The following is a 17878-nucleotide window of genomic DNA, read 5'->3' on the forward strand; positions in this document are numbered from 1 at the left end:
TTTTTACACGTTATTGCTTTCTGAAAATATTGTAGCTAAATGATAAAGGATGTTTCTTTCTATGCATTCGCAGCACATTACACTTGTTTACACTGAGATTCAATTGCCATTCCCTGCACCATGCGTCAATTCGTTGCAGATCCTCCTGCATTTCAGTACAATTTTCCATTGTTACAATCTCTCGATATACTACAGCATCATCCGCAAAAAACCTCAGTGAACTTCCTATGTTACCCACAAAGTCATTTATATATATTGTACATAGCAACGGTCCTACGACAGTCCCCTGCGGCGCACCTGAAATCACTCTTACTTCGGAAGACTTCTCTCCGTTGATAATGACATGCTACGTTCTGTTATCTAGGGACTCTTCAATACAATCACGCAATTGGTCTGATAGTCTACTATATTTTCTTACTGTGTTCATTAAAAGACTGGGGAACTGTATCAAATGCCTTTCGGAAGTCAAGAAACACGGCATCTACCTGAGAAACCGTGTCTATGGCCCTCTGAGTCTCATGGACGAATAGCGCGAGCTGGGTTTCACACGATCTTCTTTTTCGAAATCCATGCTGATTCCTACCGAGTAGATTTTTAGTCTCCAGAAAAGTCGTTATACTCGAACCATAATACGTGTTCCACAATTCTACAACTGATCGAAGTTACAGATGTAGGGCTATAGTTCTGCACATCTGTTCGACAATCTTTGCTTCGAGTATTGCTTCCATATTAACGCCTTTTTTCTGAATCCATTACCAAATTACTTTTTACTTCTCATATAGCAGTGCTCCTTTCGTCATCTTTGTATAGTTTTTCTGTATTTCCAGATAACTTCATTTAGGTGCAACTAATATTGTTGCTTTTATTTTGAAACTGTTTATCTGGTTTGTTGTTTATTAACCCACTATTGCATAATTTATCCACCCATATTTCGCTCCTAGTAGCAATTCTGCTTCATCTGCCACAATTATTTTAAGAGCATTTCTACACTTGTTGCTTCTTGAAGCAGCATTACCTCTTTTGTCAAATTTTCTTCTATGTCAGACTGAATTTTAGTTCCTTAGCGTTTTTCTCCGCTTCCTGTGCTTCAAATGCTTCCTCTGTTATTTCTTAAATTTCAATTGGCGTTATATTATGGTGGATTACTGGGATTCTTACTGTCAGCAACTATGTAAATACTGCAGTCCATACTTTGATTCATGAACCTCTGTTTGACCAAGGTATAGCCTGCCTGGTATCTTGTTGGATCCTCGGGCATCTCCCACGTATGCCATCTTTTAAAACGATTCACAAAAACTACATATGGAACGACTGATCCGTGACTAGTAGTGAATTCTACTAATCTTCCTCGGATCTCATTTCGCTTGCTGTTATCAAAGTCACACTTTGTTTGTCTTTCATACCTTCAACATCAACAGAATTCCAGTTTCCCGATATGAGTGATATTTCAAGGTTTTATTGAAATTATTTTTTCAGTGAACTCTTCACCTTTTTTTGTCGTTGGTTTGTGTAGTTAAATGAATTCGATTCCACCATTAATGTTCCTTTTTTGTGCAGCAGACAATATGTTTGACTACTACCAATTCTCTTATTCAGTCTTACTCTACATTATTTGATCCTATGGAGAGCACTCCAAAAAAAGCTTCATCTCCTCACGAGTGCTCTCACTGTACCGTGTCATATTCATCTGCACCTTTTCCATTCATACCTGTAGACTTTCTTGTTTATAATACACACTTATCATCTAACATTTCACGAGCCCACAATAAGCAGCAGTCTCATTTGGTCTGATGACCCCTTTTGGAGATCCAATTGGAGGCTATTTTACCTCATGCTTATTTCACGCACAAGGAAGCCATGGTAGCATTCTTAGCAGAGAGCTTCGTGTACCAGTGAAAGATAAGTGAAGTGGTTTATTGTTGCCATCCACATCGCTGGACTGCAGCCCTTAGATCTGCTGGCAGCATTCCAGTTTCCGTACCAGTCTCCTTGTTTTCCTAAAACCATGACAATAGAATGAGGTTTCTTGCTGTACCAGTCCTGGAACAGGGGTCACTTCTTCCCCTCTGTGAGCCGTATTGCTGGTGGCCTGGCCCCATTAACCACACAGCCTCAGTCTTCACCGTAACCTCAGGCGTTGCACGGTTATTACCTACGGACCACTTGAACCATGTTCTTCCATCAGTGCACCTTCGTTGTCGGTCGTGATAGATCCTGACCTCTCAAAGGAGGTATCAGATTGCCGGATTAGAGACGTTTTACATTCCCTGCACGCTACAGATTTGGTAATTTGAGGTTACACAGGAACAATTATGAGCTGTATTTTTGCGATCTAATGCGATGCATAATTATTCTTTCGTTGTTGGTCTGTTTGTTCATGGCACACGAAGTACACCTAAGGATGGCAGAGTCTATGCTATCATTGTTAGTATTCTCTTTTCTTGGTCTGACACCATCGCCCCTCATGTTTTGCCTATGACTCTGTCAAATTTATGGTGCCGTTTCGCTTGCTCCAGCTCGATATGCAGTCGGTTGTATGATATAATCTGTATAGGGTGTGCATCTTTGTTAAGTGCTGCAGTCCAGACGACTGGAATGTCGGACACCTGAAAAAGTCCTCATATTTGTACCAGCAATGTAAACGACACGTCGCTGGAAGAAAAGAGTATCATATCTGGTTACGCTTTTACTGAGTTCGTTGAACTTAATGCTGAGCTTCAACATTTTCATCCAGCATGTCCTTTTCAAATACAAGGGTTGGAATTTAAATAGTGGCAACTATTTACTCACAACCGATACAAATGAGTAAGATGTTTGCACCTGTTACTGTCCTTCAAAGTAGTCATCAGCGTTGTGTAGAAACCGTTGCCAACGATGTGGAAGGTGTAGTATACTGTTACCAGAGCCTGTTCTGTTGATGGTGTGAGTGGAGCGGTCTATTGCCTGTCGAATCTCTGCAACAGTTCTGAAGCGAATGCCACGAAGTGGTTCATTCATCTTTGGAATAAATCAGTCACAAGGCCTCAAGTCCTGGTAGTATGGTGGATGTTACAGTACTTCCCAGTCCCATCGACCGAACAGAGCAGCTACAGCTGCTGGTCGCAGGTGATGCTCCAAAAACGACCAGCTTTGCAAAACCCACCCATCATTTTGCACGACAATGCACGGGCAGGCAGTAGACCGCTCCATCCGCACCATCAACAGAACACGCTCTGCTAACGGTATACTACGCCTTCCACACCGCTGGAAACGGGTTCTACACAACGCTGGTGACTACTCTGAAGGACAGTAACAAGTGCAACTCTTTTTGTATCGGTTGTGAATAAATAGTTGCCACTATTTAAGGTACAACCTACGTAGAAATACACATCAAGAATTTGACAGCTAAACGAAAAGTTTTACTGATAGCTGTGAACTGGCCATCGTAAATATACTGACACTCGTTCAAGCAGTCAGTCACAAGGCATCGTAGAATCATGGTCTACCTAGAATTGTACTTTGCGCACCCGTGTCTCATTATTTTCTGTTAAAATACTCGAAAAGGTTTTGCGTCACTTGCATATTTTCAAACGTTTATGGCCTTAAATTCCAAGGTAACAAGGAATGAAAGATTAAGCGTTATAAGACTAGAAAAATAACTTCATTGTGAGACTAAAAAATTCAAAAACTAAATTGTATTCAGGATGCCACAAAGCGCATATTTCCACACATCTGTAACATGAAAGTATATTGATGATTAACATGCAATACCGTATACATGCAGAATGAAGCAACGAATGAAAATTTTTACCAAGGTGGTGATTCGAACCGTGATCTCCTGTTCACTCGGCAGATGCGCTAACCACTACACCACTTTGGAAGAGGTATTTGAGTTTAGGGGGGATACCAAGTGGTCTGAGGCGTCGATGGGAATTTGAATCTAAGAGGGAGGCGTGTTAGGGTAGTCTGTGCAGTTTTGCAAAGTCACTGCGCCAGGATGGCGTGGTGGCTAGCGCATCTGCCTCATGACCAGAAGACTCAGGTTCTAATCCCGGCCTCGGTACGAATTTCCATTCATCACTTCAGTCTGCATATGTACATCATATATGTTTGAGACTTGGAAAATTCTCTGTAGCCAAATAGTTCCATTTGATTCAGTACTGTGTTACTCCACCTCGTAGATTGTGACATGCTTGGATCATCTTAAGCATGCTGTTTATAAGGAGGTCAAGATATTGCTGATGAAGCCTGTCAGTCTTAGAAGACAGCCTTCCTGAAGTGATCTAGTGCAAGGCGATGTCCTCGCTAAGGATGCATTGCACGTTGTAACTGGTCACAAGCGATGCCATTCATTCCTGTCTCTTATAGGGAGGTGGTCACGAGATGGGCGAGGCTGTTCGTAGGAACGTTGACTGTGGGGGTAAGGAATAGGTTGATGGAGGCTACCTCGATTCTGCACAGCTGCTGTAGTGTGCTTTGCTGCTGGATACACTTGAGCAACGAGGCTTAATCAGTCTCCCGACTAGTGGTTTGATGCGGCCACCACAATGTTTTTCCTGTGGCAAGATCTTCATCACAAGGTTGTGTGCCACCGACGATTTACCTTGTACAATTCCCTCTAGCACCATTGATGTTATTCACTGATTTTTAACGCATGACCTACCGTCCTATCTGTTCTTCATGTCAGTGTTCTGCATATGTTTATTTTTCGGCGGTTCAGAGGAGAACTTCATAATTCCTTACCACATGTGTTCACTTGATTTTCAACATTCTTCTTTAGCACCACATTTCAAACGCTTTGATTCTCTTCTATCACAGTTTTCCCACTGTCCTTGATTCATCAATTTACAACGCTGTGCCCCAAAAGTACATTCTCAGAAATTTCTTCCTGAAATTGAGCCTAATGATAGTTTCTAGTAGCACCACATTTCAAACGCTTTGATTCTCTTCTATCACAGTTTTTCCCACTGTCCTTGATTCATCACTTTACAATGCTGTGCCCCAAAAGTACATTCTCAGAAATTTCTTCCTGAAATTGAGCCTAATGATAGTTTCTAGTAGCCTTCTCTTGGCCAGGAATGCTCTTTTTGTCTGCACTATTCTACTTTTTATGATCTGCTTGTTTCGTCCGTCATGTGTTATTTGGCTTCCAAAGTATCAGAATTCCTTAACTGCGTCTACTTTGTGATCACCAATTTTGATGCTAAGTTTATTGCTATTCGCTTTTCTGCTATTTCTCGTTACTTTTCTCTTTCCTCGGTTTCCTCTCGATCCATATTGTGAACAGACCATTCCATTCAAATGAGCCTGTAATTCTTCTTCACTGGACAGTATTTTCATCAGCGAATCTTATCAGGCATGTCTTTCACCTTGAATTTTAGTCATACTCTTGCACCTTTCTTTTACCGCCGCCAGTACTTCTTCGATGAATAAATTGAACAGTAGGGGTGAGGGGGAGGGGAGGGGAAAGACTGCCTTAGTCTTATTTCTTCCTGTTGGCTCTTGTACATATTGAGTATAATCCTTCTTTACCTCTAGATTACGCCTTCTTTCCTCGTAATTTCGAACATATTGTCGATTTAACTTTGTCGAACGCTTTTTCTATGTCTACAAATTGTATGAGCGTGACTTCATTTTTCTTTGTCTTGATTCTATTACCAAGTGCAATCACAACATTTAAAACTTTTAAATGTGATTATATCATTTGTACCAACGTAACTACGATTGCAACAACTGTTTAGTGTCCTGAGCCAGTGTTCATACTGTTTATTACCGAGTCATTACATACAATAAACAACTCTTATTTAGAAGAACTCTGACGTCGTGTACAAGATTTGACAAATATGACTCCGAATCAAGATTCTAATATGGCTGGTAAGCACTTAAAAGAAATTCTAAGTTAAATCACGCCGCTGCAGGCTGTTGCCGCTGGCGCTTGATTTAATATGAAAGTTGAACGTCGGTTCGGAAGTTGACCCACCGATCGACTATCCAGTTTACTCTATTCGTTGGGCCGTGCAGCCCACACAAGTACTCGGAGGGAGGAATGATACCGAGAAACGCTCTCTTTCCGCCCATGTAACAGGCGATGCAAAATTGGGTGCAGAATGTGCTGTGCACTGTAGGTGAGATCGGAACTACGGCTTCAGTCGTAAGTCGTCCCACAGCTTAACTCCTGCTGTTTAGGCAACCCAAATACCACCGCTGTACCGCGTGCAGCCTCTGTGTCTTGTAGGATCCACAAACAGTCATTAAATTGTCCTCGGTAGCGTGGCCAACCTTCATATTCGACCCGTGGTACTGCTTGCCTTAGACGAGCCATAGTACCAGAACACCTCAGCGCTCTCCTGTGACGATCATTAGGCAAAAGAAAATCCTGCCCTCATCTACATCTACATCTACATTTATACTCCGCAAGCCACCCAACGGTGTGAGGCGGACGGCACTTAACGTGCCACTGTCGTTACCTCCCTTTCCTGTTCCAGTCGCGTATGATTCGCGGGAAGAACGACTGCCGGAAAGCCTTCGTGCGCGCTCGAATCTCTCTAATTTTACATTCGTGATCTCCTCGGGAGGTATAAATAGGGGGAAGCAATATATTCGATACCTCATCCAGAAACGCACCCTCTCGAAACCTGGACAGCAAGCTACACCGCGATACAGAGCGCCTCTCTTGCAGAGTCTGCAATTTGAGTTTGCTAAACATCTCCGTAACGCTATCACGCTTAACAAACAACCCTGAGACGAAACGCGCCGCTCTTCTTTGGATCTTCTCTGTCTCCTGGTACGGATCCGAGACTGATGAGCAATACTCAAGTACAGGTCGAACGAGTGTCTTGTAAGCCACCTTCTTTGTTGATGGACCACATTTTCTAAGGACTCTCCCAATGAATCTCAACCTGGCACCCGCCTTACCAACAACTAATTTTATACGATCATTCCACTTCAAATCGTTCCGCACGCATACTCCCAGATATTTTACAGAAGTAACTGCTACCAGTGTTTGTTGCGCTATCATATAATCATACAATAAAGGATCCTTCTTTCTATGTATTCGCAGTACGTTACATTTGTCTATGTTAAGGGTCAGTTGCCACTCCCTGCACCAAGTGCCTATCCGCTGCAGATCTTCCTGCATTTCGCTGCAATTTTCTAATGCTGCAACTTCTCTGTATCCTACAGCTTCATTCGCGAAAAGCCGCATGGATCTTCCGACACTGTCTACTAGGTTCAAATGGCTCTGAGCACTATGAGACTCAACATCTTAGGTCATAAGTCCCCTAGAACTTAGAACTACTTAAACCTAACCAACCTAAGGACATCACACACACCCATGCCCGAGGCAGGATTCGAACCTGCGACCGTAGCAGTCCCGCGGTTCCGGACTGCAGCGCCAGAACCGCTAGACCACCGCGGCCGGCTGTCTACTAGGTCATTCATACATATTGTGAAAAGTAAAGGTCCCATAACACTGCCCTGTGGCACGCCAGAGGTTACTTTAACGTCTGTAGACGTCTCTCCATTGAGAACAACATTCTATGTTCTGTTTGGTAAAAACTCTTCAATCCAGTCACACAGCTGGTATTCCGTAGGCTTTTACTTTTATCAGGCGACAGTGCGGAACTGTATTGAACGCCTTCCGGAAGTCAAGGAAAATGGCATCTACCTGGGAGCCTGTATCCGATATTTTCTGGGTCACATGAACAAATAAAGCGAGTTGGGTCTCACACGATCGCTGTTTCCAGAATCCATGTTGATTCCCACAGAATAGATTCTGGGTTTCCAGAAATGACATGATACGCGAGCAAAAAACATGTTCTAAAATTGTACAACAGATCGATGTCAGAGATATGGGCCTATAATTTTGCGCATCTGTCCGACGACCCTTCTTGAAAACTGGGACTACCTGTGCTATTTTCCAATCATTTGGAACCTTCCATTCCTCTAGAGACTTGCGGTACACGGCTGTTAGAAGAGGGGCAAGTTCTTTCGCGTACTCTGTGTAGAATCGAATTGGTATCCCGTCAGGTCCAGTGGACTTTCCTCTGTTGAGTGATTTCAGTTGCTTTTCTATTCCTTAGAAACTTATTTCGATGTCAGCCATTTTTCCGTTCGTGCGAGGATTTAGAGAAGGAACTGCAGTGCGGTCTTCGTTGGTTAAGAGAACCCCACGGCATAACAGCAGAGTCCATTTCAGGTACCGCCTTACCCACATTCTTCACACATCACGGTTATGGGAGATTTTAACTGTTGTTCTTCATGGACACCGAGAAGTCCAAGTAATTAGGTTGTAGACGTGTTCTTTGTGTCTTTACCATACCGCTAATTGTAGTTTGCAGTTCTGATGCCTTCACCTCGGGGCAGCTACAGGCCATAATTTGTAGGAAGTGTTCATTAGCTGGAACTGTTGACAATTTGCGACTACTGGGAGGCAGTTCCCCACCTTTTTGTGTCGCACGGTAGTGTATGAATGTCTGACTTTACTGTTGTGGACAGCAATGCAACAGACAACTTCACATATTGGCTATGCCTCTTGCTTCGAGGAGACCGTACGTGGTGTTTTGACAGACTAAGCAGTGTACACAAGCCATATTGCCTCTCTCAGGACTGGAAACACAGAGCGCTCTGCTGAACTTGTAACGCTCCAGTTTCGTAGGTTCTTTTATTCTTCATTAAAGTAATAATTTCAACTGTAAGTGAGGAAAAATATTGATTTCAAATTGTTGTTGAGTGGTGGAAGAAGAGTGGCATTTGAAGATAAGTTATTTTTATTAATGGTTTGTGGAAAATTTTTCTCGATGTCATCAACTAGGAACTACCGTCCCACTACGGGAGGAATACAGTGTTGACCAGGTATGCGTTTATTTCAGTCCTCTGTTAGTCCACCTCTCACTCACTAATCAGCTCATTTCCTCTCCCCTCGGTCTCTGTCTCTCGCCTCCTGCCCTTCTCTCTGTCCATCTGCTCCTCCTCCTCCTCCTCTCTGTCCTACTCTTCCTCCCTCCGTCCATTACATCTTTCTTCCCCTTTGAGTACATCTCCTCTTCTCCCTCTCTATGTAGATGTCCTCGTCTTCTTATCTCTATCCACTTTTTCCTCCCCCCCCTCCCACCGCTTTACTGTACATCGTATCCTCTTCTCTGTTCATCTCCTCCTCCTTCTCTCTGCTTACCTCCTCCTTCCAGCTACCTGTGTCCGTCACCTTCTTCCTCCTGTTTTCCTTCTCTTGCTCCCCACCTTCTCTCTCCATCACCAAGCTATCAACCCCACTCCAGTAGTAGGCTGGTGGTTCTTTCCCACAGAGTATTTCATTCCGTACCGTAGGTAATATGTGTATCATGTTTGGATGAAATCGATCAAGGGATTTAGGAGGAGCATTTCAGCTGCAGCATTGTTAGAGTATGTTCATGTCACATATATCAGGCATATATTTAATAAACACACGTCAAAGAAGTTCTGCATCGCCTCATTACCGCGAGTTCCGGAACCTGTACAGAAAATTGGAATAGAGATCAACATAAACATCATTTCCGCCCTTTTTATTGCTCATCAAAACCACACGTAGCCTGTTGTACCACCATACAGCAAGCCCTTCACAGGCGGTGGTCCAGATTGCTGTACACACCGGTACCTCTAATACCCAGTAGTACGTCCCGTTGCATGGATGCATGCCTGTATTCTTCGTGGCATACGATTCGGCGTACATCCCTCAGTGTGGTTGGTGGATCATAAATCATAAACAGCCCTTTTCAGTCTATTCCAGGCATGTTCGACAGGGTTCATGTCTGGAGGACATGCTGGCCGCTCTAGTCGAGCGATGTCGTTATCCTGAAGGAAATCATTCAAAAGGTGTGCGCGAGGGGGGCACGAATTGTCGTCCATGAAGACGAATGTCTCCAGAATATAATACCAATATGGTTGCGCTATCGGTAGGCAGATTGGCATTCACGTATCGTACAGCCGTCACGGCGCCTTCCACGACTACCAGCGGCGGTACGTTGGCCCCACATAATGCCACACCAAAACAGCAGGGAACCTCCACCTTGCTGCACTCGCTGAACAGTGCGTCTAAGGCGTTCAGCGTGACCGGGCTGCTTCCATACACGTCTCCGACGATTGGCTGGTTGAAGGCATACACGACACTCATCGATGAAGAGAACGTGATGTCAATCCTGAGCGATCCATGCGGCATGTTGATGGGCCCATCTTTACCACGCTGCATGGGGTCGTGGTTGCGAAGATGGACCTCGTCATGGACATCTGGAGTGAAGTTGCGCATCTTGTAGCCTGTTGCGCATCTGTGGCTGAACGAAAAGCATTATTAGACATGGTAGTGTTGCTGTCAGGGTTCCTCCGAGCCATAATCCGTAGGTAGCGGTCATCCACTGCAGTAGTAGCCCTTGGGCGGTCTAACAATACCACCACTTGCAAAATAGATTAGTAATCAGATTAATAATGTTGCTCATGCAGCATATGTTCGCTTTATCTGGCAACAACAAAGTTATTGACTGTGGATGGTATCGTCAGAATGGAAATAATGAAGTCCCTTTAAAAAACCTATTATTTTGGCACTTATCTTGAATGAATCCCCATGTAGATTTCGTCGAAGTTGTTATGGCTCATCTTGTTGATTCTAGGGTGATTCCACTTTGACTGCTAGAAGGTCCAGATCTGTATTTTAGCAATATTTGAAGACCTCACAAACGCGTATTTCAGGAAATTCTTAATGATCAAACAATCCCAGATCAGAACAATGGTTTGGTAGAAATAATTGTTGATTTAGTGTTCCCGATCCACATTTTTATTAAACTTCTTGTAAATTCACATATACTTCTCCTTAATTGTCTCATCATCAAGAAGACAGTTTTGTATCAATTTTCATATATTTAATTTCCACCTTAACCAAACAGAAGACTTGACTGTTCTTTCACAAAACGAAATAACAACTTAACTTCTGCAAAGTGAAACAAAGACTGCTCTGTGCGCAATCGCGCCAAAACGGTTACAAGTAAGTCAAAGATTATGACAGTCTCACAGAAATGAATACACACAAGAACCATATCACTGTAATATATCGATACATCGGAGTACTTATACGTTAGAAAACCAAATGTGAATATTGTCATAAAAATATGTCTGTTACTTCGCAGAAAAGTAGTACGACATTACTGGCATCGAGTCCCGTAACGGTCACGTAAATAAAGAACCATTACAGCGGCTGGAGCGTAGCATTTAATCGGCAGTTTGTGTCTCTGTTTATCTCCTCCATGTCCGAACAACATCTCTTTGGTTCACTCCGAGACGCCTGAACACTTCCCTGGTTGAGAACCCTTTCTGGCACAAAATAACAAGACGGATGATATGGAACTGCGGTATCGACCGTCTAGGCATGGCTGAACCACAGATAACACGAGTCGTGTACCTCCTTCCTGGTGGAATGACTGGAACTGATCGGCTGTCGGGCCCCCTCCGTCTAATAGGCACTATTAATGCATGGTTGTTTACATCTTCGGGCGGGTTTAGTGACATCTCTGAACAGTCAGTGATACAATATCTACAGTCAACGTCTACCGTCAGGAGTTCTGGTAACCGGGGTGACGCAAGACTTTTTTTGATGTGTGTATTTCACCCATATCTATAGACACGTTTCACCTGTATTTGAAGCGAATCTCTCCCTCCAGTTCCGTTTTCCTGAAGCTCGATGATTACGTCATATACTCTGAACTAGGCGTCGCAGAATGATATACTTTTGGACGTACTTTTAGTGGTATATGTGAATACTGTTTGCACAATGAGTCACGATTTAAGTTATTTCTAAGAAAGTAATAGACTAAAATGTCAAGCCCAGTGCACAACTTTTATTGCAAGAACATTGAAAATGTAGTAAGGGATAAACATTTTTTTCCTTTCATCATTTTGTAGCGTTTGTCACCGAGAAAAGGTTTCTTAAGTTTGTTGCAGTTTACTAAGTACTCTCATTGTCAAATACTGGATGAAAAAAGTATGAGTATTTGCTTGTCGTGTGCTACATTTCTTTTCCACTCCACCTCTTTGATGGACAGCTGCGCTTTACACCACTGCGATTCTTCCCAGACAGTAAGTGATAATGTATCATCTTTGGTGGAAATTAGTCCGGTGGTTTAGGAGGAAATGTGCAACATGTATGCATTCATACATACGTACATAAATACATACATTTTTGTAATATGTGTTGATGTGTTCGTCAGTCGCAGTTCTGTGTCGAAGTTTGGACCAAGCTAGCACTACTGCAGTTAAAAGTAACGGATTTCTTTTCAAGGACAGGTAGCATTCAGGTACTACAGGGCACATATTTTTTTCTTATGTCTCTAACAGCGTCGGCTCACTTGAGTCAAACTTTATAAATACTTCAATATTCAATTCCAATGCGGGTTACAAGCCGTGTACAGTTTACTACAAACCGAGACCGCCACGAACTGAAGTGATGTTGCTGGTTTATTTTTATACCCATTAAAGTAGTGGCTGTTAGTGACTATCTCTTGTGGTCAAAAGAATATTTACAACGAGGCTCTTCTTTAAAGAAGACGAACTATGAAATTCATGAGACAGGTGGAAATTTGTTTGTGTGTGAATGACTCGAACGACTTTCTCACATCTGGTTTAAGGAAATACTTTTTTATGCTGATGGCTCTTCTGTAGTACCGAAACAGTTGTGACGGACGCAACATCGAGCATGAGCCCGTCAGAAAAATCTTTAGCATCTAAGTTTACGAGCTGAAGAGAAAACTCTGCATCAAAGTAAGACGAGTTGGCGAATCTATAAAATGTAAATTAAACGTTGATTAAATGGAAACAAACCCACCAAGTACCAAAGTGTAATGGATCTGGCTGCTTTCCTACCGCAAATGGGATGAAGCTTAGTAAATAATTCATTAATGCCCCGAGATACTTTGCTTTTTCTAAATATATAACAATAATGAATAAACCATTCTGTGCTATTCCAGATACCGTGTGTACGTGTGGTACTGCATATAAAAAGTGTTTGTAACCGTTGATGACGTTGTACTTTTATGATATTTGCTTCCTCTACCCCGACACCTTAATATCAAAATTAAGACAAAATTAGTACCCGTATCTGTAAAGGAACTTTCATGTTTATGTACAGTCGTGCTCAAAAGTATCCGAACGACCTGAACTGCATTTCGCCTGATTCGCATGCAACCGGCATAACGCGGCTGTCTAGCAGGTCCTCTAATCGCTCCTTGGGACAGTCGTTTGACTATTGAAAATGGTTCCAACAAGTCACCATTAGGAAACACTGCTCTGTATCGCAGAAACTCAAGATGTAAAGTAATACCACAATGCTATAAATATCAGGGAACACTTTATCACAGATAAGACTGTCCTTAAGGCTTGTAAGCTCACATTTATTACAATAAATGACATACCTGAAATGTTACCACTCTCATTATTACGTCAGATAGGTAATGGATGTAGTAAGTTCGTCGTATTCAAGATTTCCTCTTCAAAGTAACATACAGTACTTATTATTTAAAACAAAATGACACTCAAAATTTAAGTTATCCACGAGCAGCTAGTTGAAAATATGTATGAACTTCAAATGACACAACGAACCGTCTCGTTCTGCATATGAAGTCAAACCCAGGTCAGGCAGACTAAGCAAAGATTTCGTGACTGACGCAGACTAACAGTCATTCCTGATTAGGCATACAGAGAGTGATATACCTCGATTTTAGACAGTATCAGTTAGCAAATATCAACTGTAAATTACATAACGCAAACATTTTTAACGGACGCGAATTCCTACCCAGCATCTATTGTCCCTGTTAACGAACTACGAGAGATGTTAAATATTGCTTCTTCACAAGTAACTTACTTGAAAGGCCGTGAGGCAAAGCTTTGTGTTGGACAGGGATTTGAACCCAGAACCTAATCGGATTGATATCGAAGCACAACCAACTGTGACATATCGAATTTTCTCGGCAGTAGCTAGATGTTTTAACTGAAATGACGAGACGAAACATTAATGTTTTCCTTCCAAGGACTCAAACCCGGCATCTATCGCTGTTATATTCTAGAGAAAACGAACGTTAAATATGGGTTTGTTGCACCAGCAGTGACATGTGAGCATGTTTGAACTAGAAATAATATGACGAAGAGTTCAGTGCTCACTGGGAATAGAGCCCCACACATATCGTTGTTGGCTACACACAAAGAGACGTCAGCTACCGAATGTTTCTCCACCATCAGCTCGGAATAACATCTTTAACTTACAGTGATCTCGCAAATAGTTCTGTGTCCCACTGGGAATCACAAACGTCAGATATCGTTAGTGTTGACAGCGAATCAAAAAACATTAAAAATCAAAATTATTATCAACCAGCAGATAGGTGTTCTCAGGCTAGAGCTTGATAACACATAATGAAATCTTTAGTGCCAGGCCAGGATTCGAACCCATTCACGCGTAATATGTGGAGATGTTGAGATATCTGCAGTTTTGAACAAACAACAAATTGTAGCCGAGCTGTATTGTCACGAAGGGATCAAATTCCGCGTTAAGGGTGGTCTGAGTTGCATTCTCAGTTCAGAGCCAATTTTATCGACATACAGAAGCTCAGATAAAAGATGGAATAAGTGTCCTGTGACCCTGCATAGCGTTTGTTTCGTCACTAGAAATAAATAAATAGTATAAGAAAGGTTACTAGTGATAGAGTTTCTACATGTCGCCACTCCAGACTTTATTGTGTTTCAACCTGATGTCTACTTGGCAGAGAAGGAATATCATCTTTACTGTGAATTTCAAACCACACTGCTATTATACCTTCTTCACTTGGTGTAGCCAGAAGAGAATGGAATCTTTCTCGCTCTATCTAAAATCATTGACAGAAGTGGGAATCGAAAACAGACCATAGATACAAGAACCCATCATCAGTCCAACAGACCACCAAATCCTCTTTTCCACGACCCATTTTTCTATCGTAACACCGTTGCGCCACACTGAATGAGAATTCTGACACACAGGTTCCCTGTAGTAAATTGCAACATGTTCAGTAAATTCATCTATTTCGTTGACCGAATCACTATGAACTAGCTGCTTCTGCTACCCAGTGCATACATTCGACTCTATTTTGTGATCTAGCCCAGAGTGACACAGCTAGAACTTATGGTCAGCGACTAAGTGTAAGGTCAATGAGTCGGATGCGAGTTTTGCAACTGTGAAATACTTTCCTACATTATAGAAGCGAATATTAAATTTGAACTAATACTGCGAAAATTCTGTACTTGGATAGCTTAGAATGAAAATCTTTCTGTTTATTTAAAAGGAAAACAATTGATTTTCTGAAACATTGTCTGTCATACACAAGTTGAAACAGGTCATGTCGACCAAATCATATGGAAGAATTGACAGCGACATATATCGAGAGGCAGTAAGATCTCTTGCCTTTTGGTTTGGCAGTACTCGATAGCCATTTCTAGGCGCAAGTAAATGAAGAAAGGCAGCGCGTTTTTGCTGTCGATTAACGTCTTCATCAATTACTTTAGTTTTAATGTAGTCTACGAGTAACTGCTGATGTTTGATATTAACATGAAAAGGATTCCGTAGACAGGGAAAGAACCAGTTCTTGGGAAAATATTTCTATAGTGACCTAAAGGCATTAAATGATCTTCAAGCACGTGTGTTCCAGCAGCAGTATGAACAAATGATAGTAATAGTGACGGTAATAATCGAATTATCCGGTAACTTCACACTTCACAGTGGATTTTCTAGAACTAAGAAATTTGCTCAATTTGTGAAAATTCAAAATGGCTTTACTTCGAGCCTATGAGGCCTAGAAGAGTCTTTACATCCTGCTGACATGAGATTAGCATGATCTCTGCGTCATGAGCTTGCTTGTACTTAACCATTCAATAGACTTGCATTTTTTCCACCGTGACTGATTTTGTAAGCTAAGCACATCATCTGTTTCAACACACTCTTGAGGCTTGGCAATGTGGCCACAATGGTTTGGTGGAACGAATTATCACAGGTGCACTGCGTGGGTTCAGGAATTTGCTTTTAAGAGGCAGAAACAGATTTATTTTACCTCTGGTAACTTCAAGAGAAAGACGTGATAATCCATAATCCGCATTAAACATCACGTCCCTTCATTACCAACTGGGCAGAGCCGGTTTACGTTGGGAAATGACATAGCGGAAGTCATGGCAAACAGAAATACAGTCGCCAGTAAACTTACTTACATTAGAAAATTTAATTTTATTTGATGAACTGATAGCCATTTAAAGGAACAGGTCTCTTATTTTACTTGTACTTGATTGAACTAGAGACGTTGAAATATTTGGTACTGGACTGTGATTAGAATTCGTATCTCCTCTTTCGAGGATCTGAATCTCTCAGAACAGTATAGTTCAATCATTTCGCTCCTTTTCCCAAGACTGCTATCTTCTCTAGGTCTCCTCCAAAGGATCCAGAACAGAAATATTCATAACTTCATTTCAAGCCCTATCAAGTGCACACCCACCTTCTAGTGAATATTAAGGTTGTAACCACCCCGCATGAAATTAGAAAGTCAATGATTATGAAAATGAGTCAAGTGTTGTCTTCCCACAAAAGTGAATAATAAAAATGAGCCAAGCGTAACCTCCTTGCAAAATTAAAGAATAATAATGGCCCAAATGTAAACTTCCCACGAAATTAAAGAATAATAATTGATCATAAACCCACAATAACATTAATTAAATAATGAACCATGAACTGGATGTAACATCTCAACAGCAATAATTAAAACTGACAAATTTTATACGGACAGCAGCGCTGACCTACGGCCCTGTGAAATAATTAAACCAAAAATTCTTACCTCAGAAAACTGCATCTATATCTGCTCTTATTTTTCGGCACAGCTTCTTGCAATGCTGGCTTATATTTAATTTTGATTGTTGGAGGGAATGCATAGGAAATATTATTTAACTTGAAATGAATCTTTTTCTTTAAAAAAGTTACTTTATAAAAGGTTATTATTGGGGAATCTTTTTTTTTGAACAAATTAATTAAATTAACATACGTTATTAGCTGAGCGCAATGCTGCTTAATTACCTTCTACAATAATATACATCGTCCACCACAATCCTGACCAGATTCGGAAGAACAGCACGTCGTCGACGCATGGCGACGCCTGCTCAGTACAACCGTCAGCTCGGTAACTACTGCCGACAGAGTGCAACTCGCAACTGAACACTCGCGCGGTCAAGCGCAGACTAGCAACGATAAATAACTCTCTGGTCAGAGATTCTGTCATGCCTCGCCATCGCTGGTAATGAATACATACGTGTTTCATAACCCTCCACTGGGGGGGCAAAAATTTGGCAGTGATGGTGAGGCATTTGGACTTGCCATGAGCAACAAATTTTTTCTTAACTTAGTAACTTTACAATTACAGAATATATACAGATATACATAGGTGTAGAACATGAAGTAAATATAGTGCACATGCACTGAGTACAGAATATATCAGGCAAAGACAAAATACAGTATATACAATGAGTACAAAACATATTTACAAATGGCAAAAGTGCACACGCACAGTAGTACAGAACATATCAGCAAATCACAAAAAGTATAGGCCATGAATACAAATCATGATAACAAAACGATTTTTTATATGTTACAACAATTAGGATAGGAAAGGGAAGGATTGCATCATGGTTGTAGCACTTTAGGTTGCACGCAGCTGCACTGAAAGTCCATATCTTTCTACAGAAGCACAACATCAAGTGAGGCAATCTAAAGTTCTCTTCCCAGAAGTATTAATCAGTGTATCCAAGACACTGAACTGTCGTAGTAATATTCATGTTGTCATTTTGGTAGTACACTAGGTACACCAAACAGTGGGACCATTATAGC

Source organism: Schistocerca cancellata, chromosome 8 (genome assembly GCF_023864275.1).
Source record: "Schistocerca cancellata isolate TAMUIC-IGC-003103 chromosome 8, iqSchCanc2.1, whole genome shotgun sequence".
In the NCBI taxonomy this organism is placed as follows: Eukaryota; Metazoa; Arthropoda; class Insecta; order Orthoptera; family Acrididae; genus Schistocerca; species Schistocerca cancellata.